Source organism: Oncorhynchus clarkii, unplaced genomic scaffold, assembly GCF_045791955.1.
Source record: "Oncorhynchus clarkii lewisi isolate Uvic-CL-2024 unplaced genomic scaffold, UVic_Ocla_1.0 unplaced_contig_1112_pilon_pilon, whole genome shotgun sequence".
Lineage (NCBI taxonomy): Eukaryota > Metazoa > Chordata > Actinopteri > Salmoniformes > Salmonidae > Oncorhynchus > Oncorhynchus clarkii.
In genome coordinates this window covers 1-15,395 of record NW_027259193.1, presented here as the reverse complement: position 1 = coordinate 15,395, position 15,395 = coordinate 1, and the positions used below count along the sequence as shown (strand labels likewise).

Genomic DNA, 15,395 nt, shown 5'->3' with positions numbered 1-15,395 from the left:
ACGGTGGCAGTGGAGTTGATGGGAGAAGATAGGGTCACGACGATGGAATTACTACGTGCGATTAAAGAGGTGTGTGGAGAGGTGGTGGGATGTAGAGTAAAAGGAGAAAGAAAGTATGAGGTCACGATGAGAAATGGAAAAGGAAAAGAGCGCTTAATGGATGGATTTATGATTAAAGAAACAAGAATTATGGCAAGAGACATGGTTTCCAATGAACTTATAGTCTCTTTTATGAATTTGCCTGTGTATATGGAAGACAACGCTATATTGGCCAAGCTAGGTAGCTGGGGTGTATCAGCAGTCTCTGAAATCAGGAGGAGAGTTTGGCCAGGGACGGAGATAGCAGATGGAACAAGATACTGCAAAGTGAAATTTACGGACACTGTGAAATCATTGCCGTACTCTACAAGGTTTGACACACTTGAAGGAGGAGAGTACTTTAGAGTCATTCATGACAAGCAGGTCAGAGTTTGTAGGCTCTGTATTCAGCCTGGTCACATTTTGAAGGACTGCCCTGAATTCAAATGTTATAAGTGTGGGAAGCAAGGGCATTATGCAAGAGAATGTGTAGGTGGAAAGGAAAGGGCATTTTGCGAAGGATGTCGCATGAGAACTGACGAGTGCAACTGTGGAGAGGTTGTGAATGAGGAGAGGAGCCAGGATCTCTTTGTGGAGACTGATGTATCACCGAGACCAGAAGAAGATGATGGAGGAGAGGACGTGGTGGAGGGTGGAGAGACGGAGAACGCAAGAAGGGAGAAGATCGAACAGAAGACGAATGAAATAGGGAGCAGTATGGACTCAGCAATAAGAAGAGGGAGCTTTCAGGAGGAGGGGGGGAGTGGGCTGGGTGGAGGAACTGGGGACTCACAGATTTTGGGGGGGACCTCGGGCTATGTGGGTGCCTCGGAAGAAGGTGAAGTGGAGGGGAGTGAGATGCTGACAATAATACAGGAAACGCAAATGGATACAGAAAGCACAACAGGCACTAGAAAGAAGAGTTTAAGTTACGTGGAAGAGATGGATTTAGAATCCATTTCAGATTCAGACGACATGGAACAGATTGACAGAAAATGGGAGGGCTACAGGAAGAGGAAAGCGGTGGCGGAGGCGAAAAAGGATAGAAAAGGAAGAAAACATGACAACAGATAGAGGTAAATGAGAAAATATGTATTATTTTTACTATTTATTGGAATGGTTAATTTTATGTCAATCAATGCAAACGGTTTAAGAACAATGGAAAAATTTCAAAGAATTGTAAAAATGGAGAATTCCGATATTTTATGTCTTCAAGAAACACATTGGGACAACGTATGTATTTTAGAAGTAAGAAAAATATGGAGAGATTTTATTTTTGTTAACAATGGTAGGGGGAATTCAAGTGGTGTTGCAATTTTATTGAGGAAGGATGTAGTAGAGAATGTGAAACATATATATAATGATAATAACGGGAGGATTTTAATTTTAGATTTTGAATATATGAATATGGTTTTTAGAATTATAAATATTTATGCTCCTAATACTGAAATAGAGCGCAAAGATTTATTTTTAGAATTAGGGAAATGGTGTGAGGGGAACTGTATTGTAGTTGGGGATTTTAATATTAAAATGGATAGACTGGATATGACAAGGGGAGCTATTTTTAGAAGTGATGTATCTAGGGGGGTTTTAAAGAAGATGATGTTAGAAAAAGGAATGATTGATATGTGGAGAGAGGAAAATCCAGACAAAAGAGAATTTTCTAGAAGGCAGGTGGTTTTAGGGGTTTTGAAACAAACTAGGATTGATCTGGTTTTAGTAAAAGAAGGTTTGAGGAATTTTATGAAAGCTATTAAGTATGTTTTTACAACTTTTAGTGATCATGCAGGTTTAACATTTTCAGTGGGTTTAGATGAGGAAAGAACAGGGGGTGGGATATGGTGTATGAATGCAGGGTATTTAGAAGATGAGGAATATGGGAAACACCTTAAATCTTTGATAGCATGTGAAATAGAGGATAAGCGGAAAGAGAATGATAAGTGTTTATGGTGGGACAAGGTTAAGGAAAAAATAAAAGTTTTTAGTATAAGATATGCAAGGAAAAAGCGAGGAAGGATGAAAAGAGAAGAAAATGAGTTGAGGGCTAGATTGGATGAAGAAATGGGGAAGTGTGACAGTGAACCTAATTATAATGTAGAAACGTTTTTAGATTTAAAAGCAAAATTGAGTAAATATGAAATAGATAAGTGTAAGGGTGCAATTATAAGAAGTAGGGCAAAGTATGTTTTAGAGGGGGAGAAATGTACTTCATTTTTTCTTGGTTTAGAGAAGAATAAACAGAGGAGAACATATATTAGAGAGATTGAAAATGTAAAGGGTGAAGTTGTTAATGATTATGTAGAGATATTAGAAACAGTGCAGAATTTTTATAAGGATTTATTTAAGAAAGGGGAGGTGGATGAGGGGTGTGTAAAGGAGATATTGAATAGTGTGGATGTGCAAATTAATGTAGAGGATAAACAAATGTGTGATGGGAAGATAACAGTGAATGAAGTTAAAGATGCGATTAGGGGGTTACAAGTAAATAAGAGTCCTGGTGTGGATGGAATAATTGCAGAATTTTATAAAGTATATGAAAGTTTTTTAGCACCTATTTTATTGGAAGTTTATCAATATATGGAGGATAATAATAGTGTTTCAGAATCTATGGTGACAGGGCTGATAACGATTTTATATAAAAATAAGGGGAGCAAATTGAAACTGGAGAATTATAGGCCAATTAGTTTGTTAAATTCGGATTATAAGATTTTAGCTAAGATCCTGGCAAATAGAATGAAGCAAGTTTTAAATGATATTATAGCACCTACACAGAATTATAGTGTGCCTGGTAGAGATATTGCCGATACAATTAATACGATTAGAGATGTGATAAATAAAATGAGTCATGATAAGATGGGGGGAATAGTTTTAAGCATAGATTTAAATAAAGCCTTTGATAGGGTAGAGCATGATTTTATGTTTAGGGTAATGGATAAATATGGTTTTGGTAATAGAATAATAGGATGGATAAAATTATTATATAAGAAGGCAAAAAGTAGGGTGAAGTGTAATGGGGTTTTAACTGATTCTTTTATTCTTGAGAGATCTGTGAGACAGGGATGCCCTTTATCAGCTTTATTATTTGTTTTATCGGTGGAACCTTTAGCAGCATTTTTAAAAAAAGATCATCTTATAAATTGTGTACAGACTCCACAAGGAGGTTTTAGTTTGATTCATCAATACGCAGATGATACCACTATAACAGTTAGAGATGAGGGAAGTGTAAAAAGGGTGATGGAGTGTTTTAAAGTATATGGACAAGCATCAGGGGCAAAGGTTAATATGGAGAAGTCAGTTGTAATGTATATTGGGAAGATTAATGAGGGGAATTTTACTTTTAAGGTGGTAAAAGATTATTTTAAGGTGTTAGGAGTGTTTTTAGGGGTGAATGAAATAGAAGCTAGGGATTTGACATGGAGTGGTGTGATAAATAAAGTTAGGAAGGTAGTAAATATGTGGAGGGGGAGGTCTTTGAAGTTAAAAGGGAAAGTCATTGTGATAAATTCCTTGTTGATGTCAATTTTTATTTATGTAATGAATGTTTTGGATATGCCAGAATGGGTTTTATCTGAAATGAATAAGATCTTAGTTGATTTTTTATGGGACGGGAAGGGGGTGAAAATAGCTTTTAAAACTTTGATTGCAGGTTATGAGGAGGGGGGTTTGAAGTTGGTGGATTTAAGGGTAAGGAAAATAGCAATAAGAGTGAAAATGGTAAGGAAATATTTATATGGCGAATTGGATTATGGGTGGAAAAGGTTTTTTAAAGAGTATTTGAATAAGGTTGGGAGGATTGGGGATAATGGTTTATTGATGTGTGTGAAACAGGAAATGTTAGAAAATATACCGTTGTTTTATAAAGAAGTGTTTGGGGCTTGGGGGCAATTTTTACCAAATATTTCTTATGAATGTACCATCTTAGAAAACATTTTAAATCAGCCGATATTTTTAAATCCAAAGATCAAGTCTAAAGATATGACGTTGTTTTGTAAATACTTTATGAGGGCTGGGATGAGGCAGATAGGTGACATAGTATATGAGGTAATTCCTGGGTTCCTTCCGTTGCAGGCAATATATGATAATGTGGTTGAAATAGATGAAGAGATTAGTAAAACTACAGTGGAGAATATGTACAAGAAAATATTAGGATGTATTCCTGGGGAGTGGGTGATTTTAATAAATAAAGAGGTGGCTAAAAGATCTAGGGGTTTACCGGTTTTATATTGTGAAAGTAATGGGGAGAAACATGATTTATCAGGGTTAAAAGTTAAAATGGTTTACAGTAAATGTATTTTAAAAGAGATAAAAGTTCCTGCATCGGAAAAAGTGTGGTCAAGGGTGTTTGCAAATATGGATGTGAAATCAATATGGAAGAATGTAAATGTAAAATATAATTCTATAGAGTGTGAAGACAATGATTTTAAATTGAAACATAATAGGATTTTTACAAATGTGGTTTTGCATCAAATAAATAGGGATATTAAAAGAGAATGTGATATTTGTGGTACGGGGGTGGAACATTTTATGCACTTTTTCGTTGAATGTAGCAGGTTAAAAGATTTTCATGAGTTTTTAAAAGGGCTTTTAGTAAAACATTGGGGGGAGGAGATTTTTAATGGGGTGGAATGGAGGAGATTCTTTCTTTTTGGTATTAATGGGAAAAGTAAAGTTTTGAATTTTAATTTGGTTAATTATGTTTTAAGTCATGCTAGATATGCTGTAAGACAAAGAAGGAATATGGGTCATTATGAAGGGAAATGTGTGAGTGTGGAAGGTCTTTTTAGGAGGACTTTAGAAAATGATACAGAGATAATATATAAATACGGGGGAGGAAATTTTGAAAAACTGTTTGTGTGGGGGAGTACTTTTATTGAAATAATGTCAAATGGGAAACTTGCATTTAATTATTAATTGGAATTAGTGAATGACTGTGTTTTAAATTGGTTTTCTTCTATTACTCTTCTGATGTTATTAAAAGGGTGAATTGTTCATCCTTAATTATTACTGACTGAATGTTGCAAATATTGTACGATTTTTCATAATAAAAAAAAAAAAAAATAAAAAAAAAAAAAAAAAAAAAAAAAAAGTACGCCTGATCTCGTCCGATCTCGGAAGCTAAGCAGGGTCGGGCTTGGTTAGTACTTGGATGGGAGACCGCCTGGGAATACCAGGTGCTGTAAGCTTTTTGTCACTGCCTTGTGGAATTTCAACTCTTTGTCCGTTTTTTCCCACAAGGCTGAAATATGTGCCCTCGCTTTGAAATAAGTAAGCAAGGTTAGTTTGTATTTCATCCAACAATTTGTGCTACAAATTATGGCTACAGTATATGCAATTTCTTCCACTTTTTGAGTGACACAAAGATGCTTATCTAAATGGTGAAAATGCAACAGCTGTTAATCAGGCTCACTTTGACTTTACATAGTGCACCAAGAGATAGTTTCTCGCTTACGGCCACACCGGCCTGAGTACGCCTGATCTCGTCCGATCTCGGAAGCTAAGCAGGGTCGGGCTTGGTTAGTACTTGGATGGGAGACCGCCTGGGAATACCAGGTGCTGTAAGCTTTTTGTCACTGCCTTGTGGAATTTCAACTCTTTGTCCGTTTTTTCCCACAAGGCTGAAATATGTGCCCTCGCTTTGAAATAAGTAAGCAAGGTTAGTTTGTATTTCATCCAACAATCTGTGCTACAAATTATGGCTACAGTATATGCAATTTCTTCCACTTTTTGAGTGACACAAAGATGCTTATCTAAATGGTGAAAATGCAACAGCTGTTAATCAGGCTCACTTTGACTTTACATAGTGCACCAAGAGATAGTTTCTCGCTTACGGCCACACCGGCCTGAGTACGCCTGATCTCGTCCGATCTCGGAAGCTAAGCAGGGTCGGGCTTGGTTAGTACTTGGATGGGAGACCGCCTGGGAATACCAGGTGCTGTAAGCTTTTTGTCACTGCCTTGTGGAATTTCAACTCTTTGTCCGTTTTTTCCCACAAGGCTGAAATATGTGCCCTCGCTTTGAAATAAGTAAGCAAGGTTAGTTTGTATTTCATCCAACAATCTGTGCTACAAATTATGGCTACAGTATATGCAATTTCTTCCACTTTTTGAGTGACACAAAGATGCTTATCTAAATGGTGAAAATGCAACAGCTGTTAATCAGGCTCACTTTGACTTTACATAGTGCACCAAGAGATAGTTTCTCGCTTACGGCCACACCGGCCTGAGTACGCCTGATCTCGTCCGATCTCGGAAGCTAAGCAGGGTCGGGCTTGGTTAGTACTTGGATGGGAGACCGCCTGGGAATACCAGGTGCTGTAAGCTTTTTGTCACTGCCTTGTGGAATTTCAACTCTTTGTCCGTTTTTTCCCACAAGGCTGAAATATGTGCCCTCGCTTTGAAATAAGTAAGCAAGGTTAGTTTGTATTTCATCCAACAATCTGTGCTACAAATTATGGCTACAGTATATGCAATTTCTTCCACTTTTTGAGTGACACAAATATGCTTATCTAAATGGTGAAAATGCAACAGCTGTTAATCAGGCTCACTTTGACTTTACATAGTGCACCAAGAGATAGTTTCTCGCTTACGGCCACACCGGCCTGAGTACGCCTGATCTCGTCCGATCTCGGAAGCTAAGCAGGGTCGGGCTTGGTTAGTACTTGGATGGGAGACCGCCTGGGAATACCAGGTGCTGTAAGCTTTTTGTCACTGCCTTGTGGAATTTCAACTCTTTGTCCGTTTTTTCCCACAAGGCTGAAATATGTGCCCTCGCTTTGAAATAAGTAAGCAAGGTTAGTTTGTATTTCATCCAACAATTTGTGCTACAAATTATGGCTACAGTATATGCAATTTCTTCCACTTTTTGAGTGACACAAAGATGCTTATCTAAATGGTGAAAATGCAACAGCTGTTAATCAGGCTCACTTTGACTTTACATAGTGCACCAAGAGATAGTTTCTCGCTTACGGCCACACCGGCCTGAGTGAGCACTTCCTGTTTGGAAAGTGAGACAGGTGTTGGTAATTAAGTCGTGAGTGAGTGAGTGTTTGTTTGCTTGAGAGCTTTTTTGGTTATTTTCAACGTTTTTTGAAGTATAATTTAGATTTTTGGCATTTGAACAAGTTTAAGTTTGGTTCGTTTTTTCCCCCTTTGCAGTTTTGCTGCTTGGGGGAGAGTTTTTTGGGTTAAGGTTTTTTACAATGACGGACAACATGGCAATGGCTAATGGAACGGACAAAGACAAAGAAAATGCTCAACGGAAGAAAAATGGAGATGAAGGAGAGATGAAATATGGCAAAGAATTTACGGTGGCAGTGGAGTTGATGGGAGAAGATAGGGTCACGACGATGGAATTACTACGTGCGATTAAAGAGGTGTGTGGAGAGGTGGTGGGATGTAGAGTAAAAGGAGAAAGAAAGTATGAGGTCACGATGAGAAATGGAAAAGGAAAAGAGCGCTTAATGGATGGATTTATGATTAAAGAAACAAGAATTATGGCAAGAGACATGGTTTCCAATGAACTTATAGTCTCTTTTATGAATTTGCCTGTGTATATGGAAGACAACGCTATATTGGCCAAGCTAGGTAGCTGGGGTGTATCAGCAGTCTCTGAAATCAGGAGGAGAGTTTGGCCAGGGACGGAGATAGCAGATGGAACAAGATACTGCAAAGTGAAATTTACGGACACTGTGAAATCATTGCCGTACTCTACAAGGTTTGACACACTTGAAGGAGGAGAGTACTTTAGAGTCATTCATGACAAGCAGGTCAGAGTTTGTAGGCTCTGTATTCAGCCTGGTCACATTTTGAAGGACTGCCCTGAATTCAAATGTTATAAGTGTGGGAAGCAAGGGCATTATGCAAGAGAATGTGTAGGTGGAAAGGAAAGGGCATTTTGCGAAGGATGTCGCATGAGAACTGACGAGTGCAACTGTGGAGAGGTTGTGAATGAGGAGAGGAGCCAGGATCTCTTTGTGGAGACTGATGTATCACCGAGACCAGAAGAAGATGATGGAGGAGAGGACGTGGTGGAGGGTGGAGAGACGGAGAACGCAAGAAGGGAGAAGATCGAACAGAAGACGAATGAAATAGGGAGCAGTATGGACTCAGCAATAAGAAGAGGGAGCTTTCAGGAGGAGGGGGGGAGTGGGCTGGGTGGAGGAACTGGGGACTCACAGATTTTGGGGGGGACCTCGGGCTATGTGGGTGCCTCGGAAGAAGGTGAAGTGGAGGGGAGTGAGATGCTGACAATAATACAGGAAACGCAAATGGATACAGAAAGCACAACAGGCACTAGAAAGAAGAGTTTAAGTTACGTGGAAGAGATGGATTTAGAATCCATTTCAGATTCAGATGACATGGAACAGATTGACAGAAAATGGGAGGGCTACAGGAAGAGGAAAGCGGTGGCGGAGGCGAAAAAGGATAGAAAAGGAAGAAAACATGACAACAGATAGAGGTAAATGAGAAAATATGTATTATTTTTACTATTTATTGGAATGGTTAATTTTATGTCAATCAATGCAAACGGTTTAAGAACAATGGAAAAATTTCAAAGAATTGTAAAAATGGAGAATTCCGATATTTTATGTCTTCAAGAAACACATTGGGACAACGTATGTATTTTAGAAGTAAGAAAAATATGGAGAGATTTTATTTTTGTTAACAATGGTAGGGGGAATTCAAGTGGTGTTGCAATTTTATTGAGGAAGGATGTAGTAGAGAATGTGAAACATATATATAATGATAATAACGGGAGGATTTTAATTTTAGATTTTGAATATATGAATATGGTTTTTAGAATTATAAATATTTATGCTCCTAATACTGAAATAGAGCGCAAAGATTTATTTTTAGAATTAGGGAAATGGTGTGAGGGGAACTGTATTGTAGTTGGGGATTTTAATATTAAAATGGATAGACTGGATATGACAAGGGGAGCTATTTTTAGAAGTGATGTATCTAGGGGGGTTTTAAAGAAGATGATGTTAGAAAAAGGAATGATTGATATGTGGAGAGAGGAAAATCCAGACAAAAGAGAATTTTCTAGAAGGCAGGTGGTTTTAGGGGTTTTGAAACAAACTAGGATTGATCTGGTTTTAGTAAAAGAAGGTTTGAGGAATTTTATGAAAGCTATTAAGTATGTTTTTACAACTTTTAGTGATCATGCAGGTTTAACATTTTCAGTGGGTTTAGATGAGGAAAGAACAGGGGGTGGGATATGGTGTATGAATGCAGGGTATTTAGAAGATGAGGAATATGGGAAACACCTTAAATCTTTGATAGCATGTGAAATAGAGGATAAGCGGAAAGAGAATGATAAGTGTTTATGGTGGGACAAGGTTAAGGAAAAAATAAAAGTTTTTAGTATAAGATATGCAAGGAAAAAGCGAGGAAGGATGAAAAGAGAAGAAAATGAGTTGAGGGCTAGATTGGATGAAGAAATGGGGAAGTGTGACAGTGAACCTAATTATAATGTAGAAACGTTTTTAGATTTAAAAGCAAAATTGAGTAAATATGAAATAGATAAGTGTAAGGGTGCAATTATAAGAAGTAGGGCAAAGTATGTTTTAGAGGGGGAGAAATGTACTTCATTTTTTCTTGGTTTAGAGAAGAATAAACAGAGGAGAACATATATTAGAGAGATTGAAAATGTAAAGGGTGAAGTTGTTAATGATTATGTAGAGATATTAGAAACAGTGCAGAATTTTTATAAGGATTTATTTAAGAAAGGGGAGGTGGATGAGGGGTGTGTAAAGGAGATATTGAATAGTGTGGATGTGCAAATTAATGTAGAGGATAAACAAATGTGTGATGGGAAGATAACAGTGAATGAAGTTAAAGATGCGATTAGGGGGTTACAAGTAAATAAGAGTCCTGGTGTGGATGGAATAATTGCAGAATTTTATAAAGTATATGAAAGTTTTTTAGCACCTATTTTATTGGAAGTTTATCAATATATGGAGGATAATAATAGTGTTTCAGAATCTATGGTGACAGGGCTGATAACGATTTTATATAAAAATAAGGGGAGCAAATTGAAACTGGAGAATTATAGGCCAATTAGTTTGTTAAATTCGGATTATAAGATTTTAGCTAAGATCCTGGCAAATAGAATGAAGCAAGTTTTAAATGATATTATAGCACCTACACAGAATTATAGTGTGCCTGGTAGAGATATTGCCGATACAATTAATACGATTAGAGATGTGATAAATAAAATGAATCATGATAAGATGGGGGGAATAGTTTTAAGCATAGATTTAAATAAAGCCTTTGATAGGGTAGAGCATGATTTTATGTTTAGGGTAATGGATAAATATGGTTTTGGTAATAGAATAATAGGATGGATAAAATTATTATATAAGAAGGCAAAAAGTAGGGTGAAGTGTAATGGGGTTTTAACTGATTCTTTTATTCTTGAGAGATCTGTGAGACAGGGATGCCCTTTATCAGCTTTATTATTTGTTTTATCGGTGGAACCTTTAGCAGCATTTTTAAAAAAAGATCATCTTATAAATTGTGTACAGACTCCACAAGGAGGTTTTAGTTTGATTCATCAATACGCAGATGATACCACTATAACAGTTAGAGATGAGGGAAGTGTAAAAAGGGTGATGGAGTGTTTTAAAGTATATGGACAAGCATCAGGGGCAAAGGTTAATATGGAGAAGTCAGTTGTAATGTATATTGGGAAGATTAATGAGGGGAATTTTACTTTTAAGGTGGTAAAAGATTATTTTAAGGTGTTAGGAGTGTTTTTAGGGGTGAATGAAATAGAAGCTAGGGATTTGACATGGAGTGGTGTGATAAATAAAGTTAGGAAGGTAGTAAATATGTGGAGGGGGAGGTCTTTGAAGTTAAAAGGGAAAGTCATTGTGATAAATTCCTTGTTGATGTCAATTTTTATTTATGTAATGAATGTTTTGGATATGCCAGAATGGGTTTTATCTGAAATGAATAAGATCTTAGTTGATTTTTTATGGGACGGGAAGGGGGTGAAAATAGCTTTTAAAACTTTGATTGCAGGTTATGAGGAGGGGGGTTTGAAGTTGGTGGATTTAAGGGTAAGGAAAATAGCAATAAGAGTGAAAATGGTAAGGAAATATTTATATGGTGAATTGGATTATGGGTGGAAAAGGTTTTTTAAAGAGTATTTGAATAAGGTTGGGAGGATTGGGGATAATGGTTTATTGATGTGTGTGAAACAGGAAATGTTAGAAAATATACCGTTGTTTTATAAAGAAGTGTTTGGGGCTTGGGGGCAATTTTTACCAAATATTTCTTATGAATGTACCATCTTAGAAAACATTTTAAATCAGCCGATATTTTTAAATCCAAAGATCAAGTCTAAAGATATGACGTTGTTTTGTAAATACTTTATGAGGGCTGGGATGAGGCAGATAGGTGACATAGTATATGAGGTAATTCCTGGGTTCCTTCCGTTGCAGGCAATATATGATAATGTGGTTGAAATAGATGAAGAGATTAGTAAAACTACAGTGGAGAATATGTACAAGAAAATATTAGGATGTATTCCTGGGGAGTGGGTGATTTTAATAAATAAAGAGGTGGCTAAAAGATCTAGGGGTTTACCGGTTTTATATTGTGAAAGTAATGGGGAGAAACATGATTTATCAGGGTTAAAAGTTAAAATGGTTTATAGTAAATGTATTTTAAAAGAGATAAAAGTTCCTGCATCGGAAAAAGTGTGGTCAAGGGTGTTTGCAAATATGGATGTGAAATCAATATGGAAGAATGTAAATGTAAAATATAATTCTATAGAGTGTGAAGACAATGATTTTAAATTGAAACATAATAGGATTTTTACAAATGTGGTTTTGCATCAAATAAATAGGGATATTAAAAGAGAATGTGATATTTGTGGTACGGGGGTGGAACATTTTATGCACTTTTTCGTTGAATGTAGCAGGTTAAAAGATTTTCATGAGTTTTTAAAAGGGCTTTTAGTAAAACATTGGGGGGAGGAGATTTTTAATGGGGTGGAATGGAGGAGATTCTTTCTTTTTGGTATTAATGGGAAAAGTAAAGTTTTGAATTTTAATTTGGTTAATTATGTTTTAAGTCATGCTAGATATGCTGTAAGACAAAGAAGGAATATGGGTCATTATGAAGGGAAATGTGTGAGTGTGGAAGGTCTTTTTAGGAGGACTTTAGAAAATGATACAGAGATAATATATAAATACGGGGGAGGAAATTTTGAAAAACTGTTTGTGTGGGGGAGTACTTTTATTGAAATAATGTCAAATGGGAAACTTGCATTTAATTATTAATTGGAATTAGTGAATGACTGTGTTTTAAATTGGTTTTCTTCTATTACTCTTCTGATGTTATTAAAAGGGTGAATTGTTCATCCTTAATTATTACTGACTGAATGTTGCAAATATTGTACGATTTTTCATAATAAAAAAAAAAAAAAAAAAAAAAAAAAAAAAAAAAAAAAAAAAGTACGCCTGATCTCGTCCGATCTCGGAAGCTAAGCAGGGTCGGGCTTGGTTAGTACTTGGATGGGAGACCGCCTGGGAATACCAGGTGCTGTAAGCTTTTTGTCACTGCCTTGTGGAATTTCAACTCTTTGTCCGTTTTTTCCCACAAGGCTGAAATATGTGCCCTCGCTTTGAAATAAGTAAGCAAGGTTAGTTTGTATTTCATCCAACAATCTGTGCTACAAATTATGGCTACAGTATATGCAATTTCTTCCACTTTTTGAGTGACACAAAGATGCTTATCTAAATGGTGAAAATGCAACAGCTGTTAATCAGGCTCACTTTGACTTTACATAGTGCACCAAGAGATAGTTTCTCGCTTACGGCCACACCGGCCTGAGTACGCCTGATCTCGTCCGATCTCGGAAGCTAAGCAGGGTCGGGCTTGGTTAGTACTTGGATGGGAGACCGCCTGGGAATACCAGGTGCTGTAAGCTTTTTGTCACTGCCTTGTGGAATTTCAACTCTTTGTCCGTTTTTTCCCACAAGGCTGAAATATGTGCCCTCGCTTTGAAATAAGTAAGCAAGGTTAGTTTGTATTTCATCCAACAATTTGTGCTACAAATTATGGCTACAGTATATGCAATTTCTTCCACTTTTTGAGTGACACAAAGATGCTTATCTAAATGGTGAAAATGCAACAGCTGTTAATCAGGCTCACTTTGACTTTACATAGTGCACCAAGAGATAGTTTCTCGCTTACGGCCACACCGGCCTGAGTACGCCTGATCTCGTCCGATCTCGGAAGCTAAGCAGGGTCGGGCTTGGTTAGTACTTGGATGGGAGACCGCCTGGGAATACCAGGTGCTGTAAGCTTTTTGTCACTGCCTTGTGGAATTTCAACTCTTTGTCCGTTTTTTCCCACAAGGCTGAAATATGTGCCCTCGCTTTGAAATAGGTAAGCAAGGTTAGTTTGTATTTCATCCAACAATCTGTGCTACAAATTATGGCTACAGTATATGCAATTTCTTCCACTTTTTGAGTGACACAAAGATGCTTATCTAAATGGTGAAAATGCAACAGCTGTTAATCAGGCTCACTTTGACTTTACATAGTGCACCAAGAGATAGTTTCTCGCTTACGGCCACACCGGCCTGAGTACGCCTGATCTCGTCCGATCTCGGAAGCTAAGCAGGGTCGGGCTTGGTTAGTACTTGGATGGGAGACCGCCTGGGAATACCAGGTGCTGTAAGCTTTTTGTCACTGCCTTGTGGAATTTCAACTCTTTGTCCGTTTTTTCCCACAAGGCTGAAATATGTGCCCTCGCTTTGAAATAGGTAAGCAAGGTTAGTTTGTATTTCATCCAACAATCTGTGCTACAAATTATGGCTACAGTATATGCAATTTCTTCCACTTTTTGAGTGACACAAATATGCTTATCTAAATGGTGAAAATGCAACAGCTGTTAATCAGGCTCACTTTGACTTTACATAGTGCACCAAGAGATAGTTTCTCGCTTACGGCCACACCGGCCTGAGTACGCCTGATCTCGTCCGATCTCGGAAGCTAAGCAGGGTCGGGCTTGGTTAGTACTTGGATGGGAGACCGCCTGGGAATACCAGGTGCTGTAAGCTTTTTGTCACTGCCTTGTGGAATTTCAACTCTTTGTCCGTTTTTTCCCACAAGGCTGAAATATGTGCCCTCGCTTTGAAATAGGTAAGCAAGGTTAGTTTGTATTTCATCCAACAATCTGTGCTACAAATTATGGCTACAGTATATGCAATTTCTTCCACTTTTTGAGTGACACAAATATGCTTATCTAAATGGTGAAAATGCAACAGCTGTTAATCAGGCTCACTTTGACTTTACATAGTGCACCAAGAGATAGTTTCTCGCTTACGGCCACACCGGCCTGAGTACGCCTGATCTCGTCCGATCTCGGAAGCTAAGCAGGGTCGGGCTTGGTTAGTACTTGGATGGGAGACCGCCTGGGAATACCAGGTGCTGTAAGCTTTTTGTCACTGCCTTGTGGAATTTCAACTCTTTGTCCGTTTTTTCCCACAAGGCTGAAATATGTGCCCTCGCTTTGAAATAGGTAAGCAAGGTTAGTTTGTATTTCATCCAACAATCTGTGCTACAAATTATGGCTACAGTATATGCAATTTCTTCCACTTTTTGAGTGACACAAAGATGCTTATCTAAATGGTGAAAATGCAACAGCTGTTAATCAGGCTCACTTTGACTTTACATAGTGCACCAAGAGATAGTTTCTCGCTTACGGCCACACCGGCCTGAGTACGCCTGATCTCGTCCGATCTCGGAAGCTAAGCAGGGTCGGGCTTGGTTAGTACTTGGATGGGAGACCGCCTGGGAATACCAGGTGCTGTAAGCTTTTTGTCACTGCCTTGTGGAATTTCAACTCTTTGTCCGTTTTTTCCCACAAGGCTGAAATATGTGCCCTCGCTTTGAAATAGGTAAGCAAGGTTAGTTTGTATTTCATCCAACAATCTGTGCTACAAATTATGGCTACAGTATATGCAATTTCTTCCACTTTTTGAGTGACACAAATATGCTTATCTAAATGGTGAAAATGCAACAGCTGTTAATCAGGCTCACTTTGACTTTACATAGTGCACCAAGAGATAGTTTCTCGCTTACGGCCACACCGGCCTGAGTACGCCTGATCTCGTCCGATCTCGGAAGCTAAGCAGGGTCGGGCTTGGTTAGTACTTGGATGGGAGACCGCCTGGGAATACCAGGTGCTGTAAGCTTTTTGTCACTGCCTTGTGGAATTTCAACTCTTTGTCCGTTTTTTCCCACAAGGCTGAAATATGTGCCCTCGCTTTGAAATAAGTAAGCAAGGTTAGTTTGT

At 37.9% G+C, this 15,395-nt stretch overlaps 11 non-coding genes across 11 annotated transcripts; all 11 read left to right on the top strand.

Moving 5' to 3' along the window:
* The first annotated feature begins 5,521 nt into the window (after positions 1-5,521).
* On the top strand, positions 5,522-5,640 carry LOC139399873 (5S ribosomal RNA). Its single transcript, XR_011632293.1, has one exon. It is a non-coding gene; the product is annotated as a 5S ribosomal RNA (ribosomal RNA).
* Positions 5,641-5,900: 260 nt separating this feature from the next.
* Positions 5,901-6,019, top strand: LOC139399872 (5S ribosomal RNA). The gene has a single exon (XR_011632292.1). It is a non-coding gene; the product is annotated as a 5S ribosomal RNA (ribosomal RNA).
* Positions 6,020-6,279: 260 nt separating this feature from the next.
* On the top strand, positions 6,280-6,398 carry LOC139399871 (5S ribosomal RNA). The gene has a single exon (XR_011632291.1). It is a non-coding gene; the product is annotated as a 5S ribosomal RNA (ribosomal RNA).
* A 260-nt stretch (positions 6,399-6,658) lies between these two features.
* On the top strand, positions 6,659-6,777 carry LOC139399870 (5S ribosomal RNA). Its single transcript, XR_011632290.1, has one exon. It is a non-coding gene; the product is annotated as a 5S ribosomal RNA (ribosomal RNA).
* Positions 6,778-12,901: 6,124 nt separating this feature from the next.
* On the top strand, positions 12,902-13,020 carry LOC139399869 (5S ribosomal RNA). The gene has a single exon (XR_011632289.1). It is a non-coding gene; the product is annotated as a 5S ribosomal RNA (ribosomal RNA).
* A 260-nt stretch (positions 13,021-13,280) lies between these two features.
* On the top strand, positions 13,281-13,399 carry LOC139399868 (5S ribosomal RNA). The gene has a single exon (XR_011632288.1). It is a non-coding gene; the product is annotated as a 5S ribosomal RNA (ribosomal RNA).
* Positions 13,400-13,659: 260 nt separating this feature from the next.
* Positions 13,660-13,778, top strand: LOC139399879 (5S ribosomal RNA). The gene has a single exon (XR_011632297.1). It is a non-coding gene; the product is annotated as a 5S ribosomal RNA (ribosomal RNA).
* Positions 13,779-14,038: 260 nt separating this feature from the next.
* Positions 14,039-14,157, top strand: LOC139399878 (5S ribosomal RNA). Its single transcript, XR_011632296.1, has one exon. It is a non-coding gene; the product is annotated as a 5S ribosomal RNA (ribosomal RNA).
* A 260-nt stretch (positions 14,158-14,417) lies between these two features.
* Positions 14,418-14,536, top strand: LOC139399877 (5S ribosomal RNA). Its single transcript, XR_011632295.1, has one exon. It is a non-coding gene; the product is annotated as a 5S ribosomal RNA (ribosomal RNA).
* Positions 14,537-14,796: 260 nt separating this feature from the next.
* On the top strand, positions 14,797-14,915 carry LOC139399876 (5S ribosomal RNA). Its single transcript, XR_011632294.1, has one exon. It is a non-coding gene; the product is annotated as a 5S ribosomal RNA (ribosomal RNA).
* Positions 14,916-15,175: 260 nt separating this feature from the next.
* On the top strand, positions 15,176-15,294 carry LOC139399867 (5S ribosomal RNA). Its single transcript, XR_011632287.1, has one exon. It is a non-coding gene; the product is annotated as a 5S ribosomal RNA (ribosomal RNA).
* Positions 15,295-15,395: the final 101 nt, after the last annotated feature.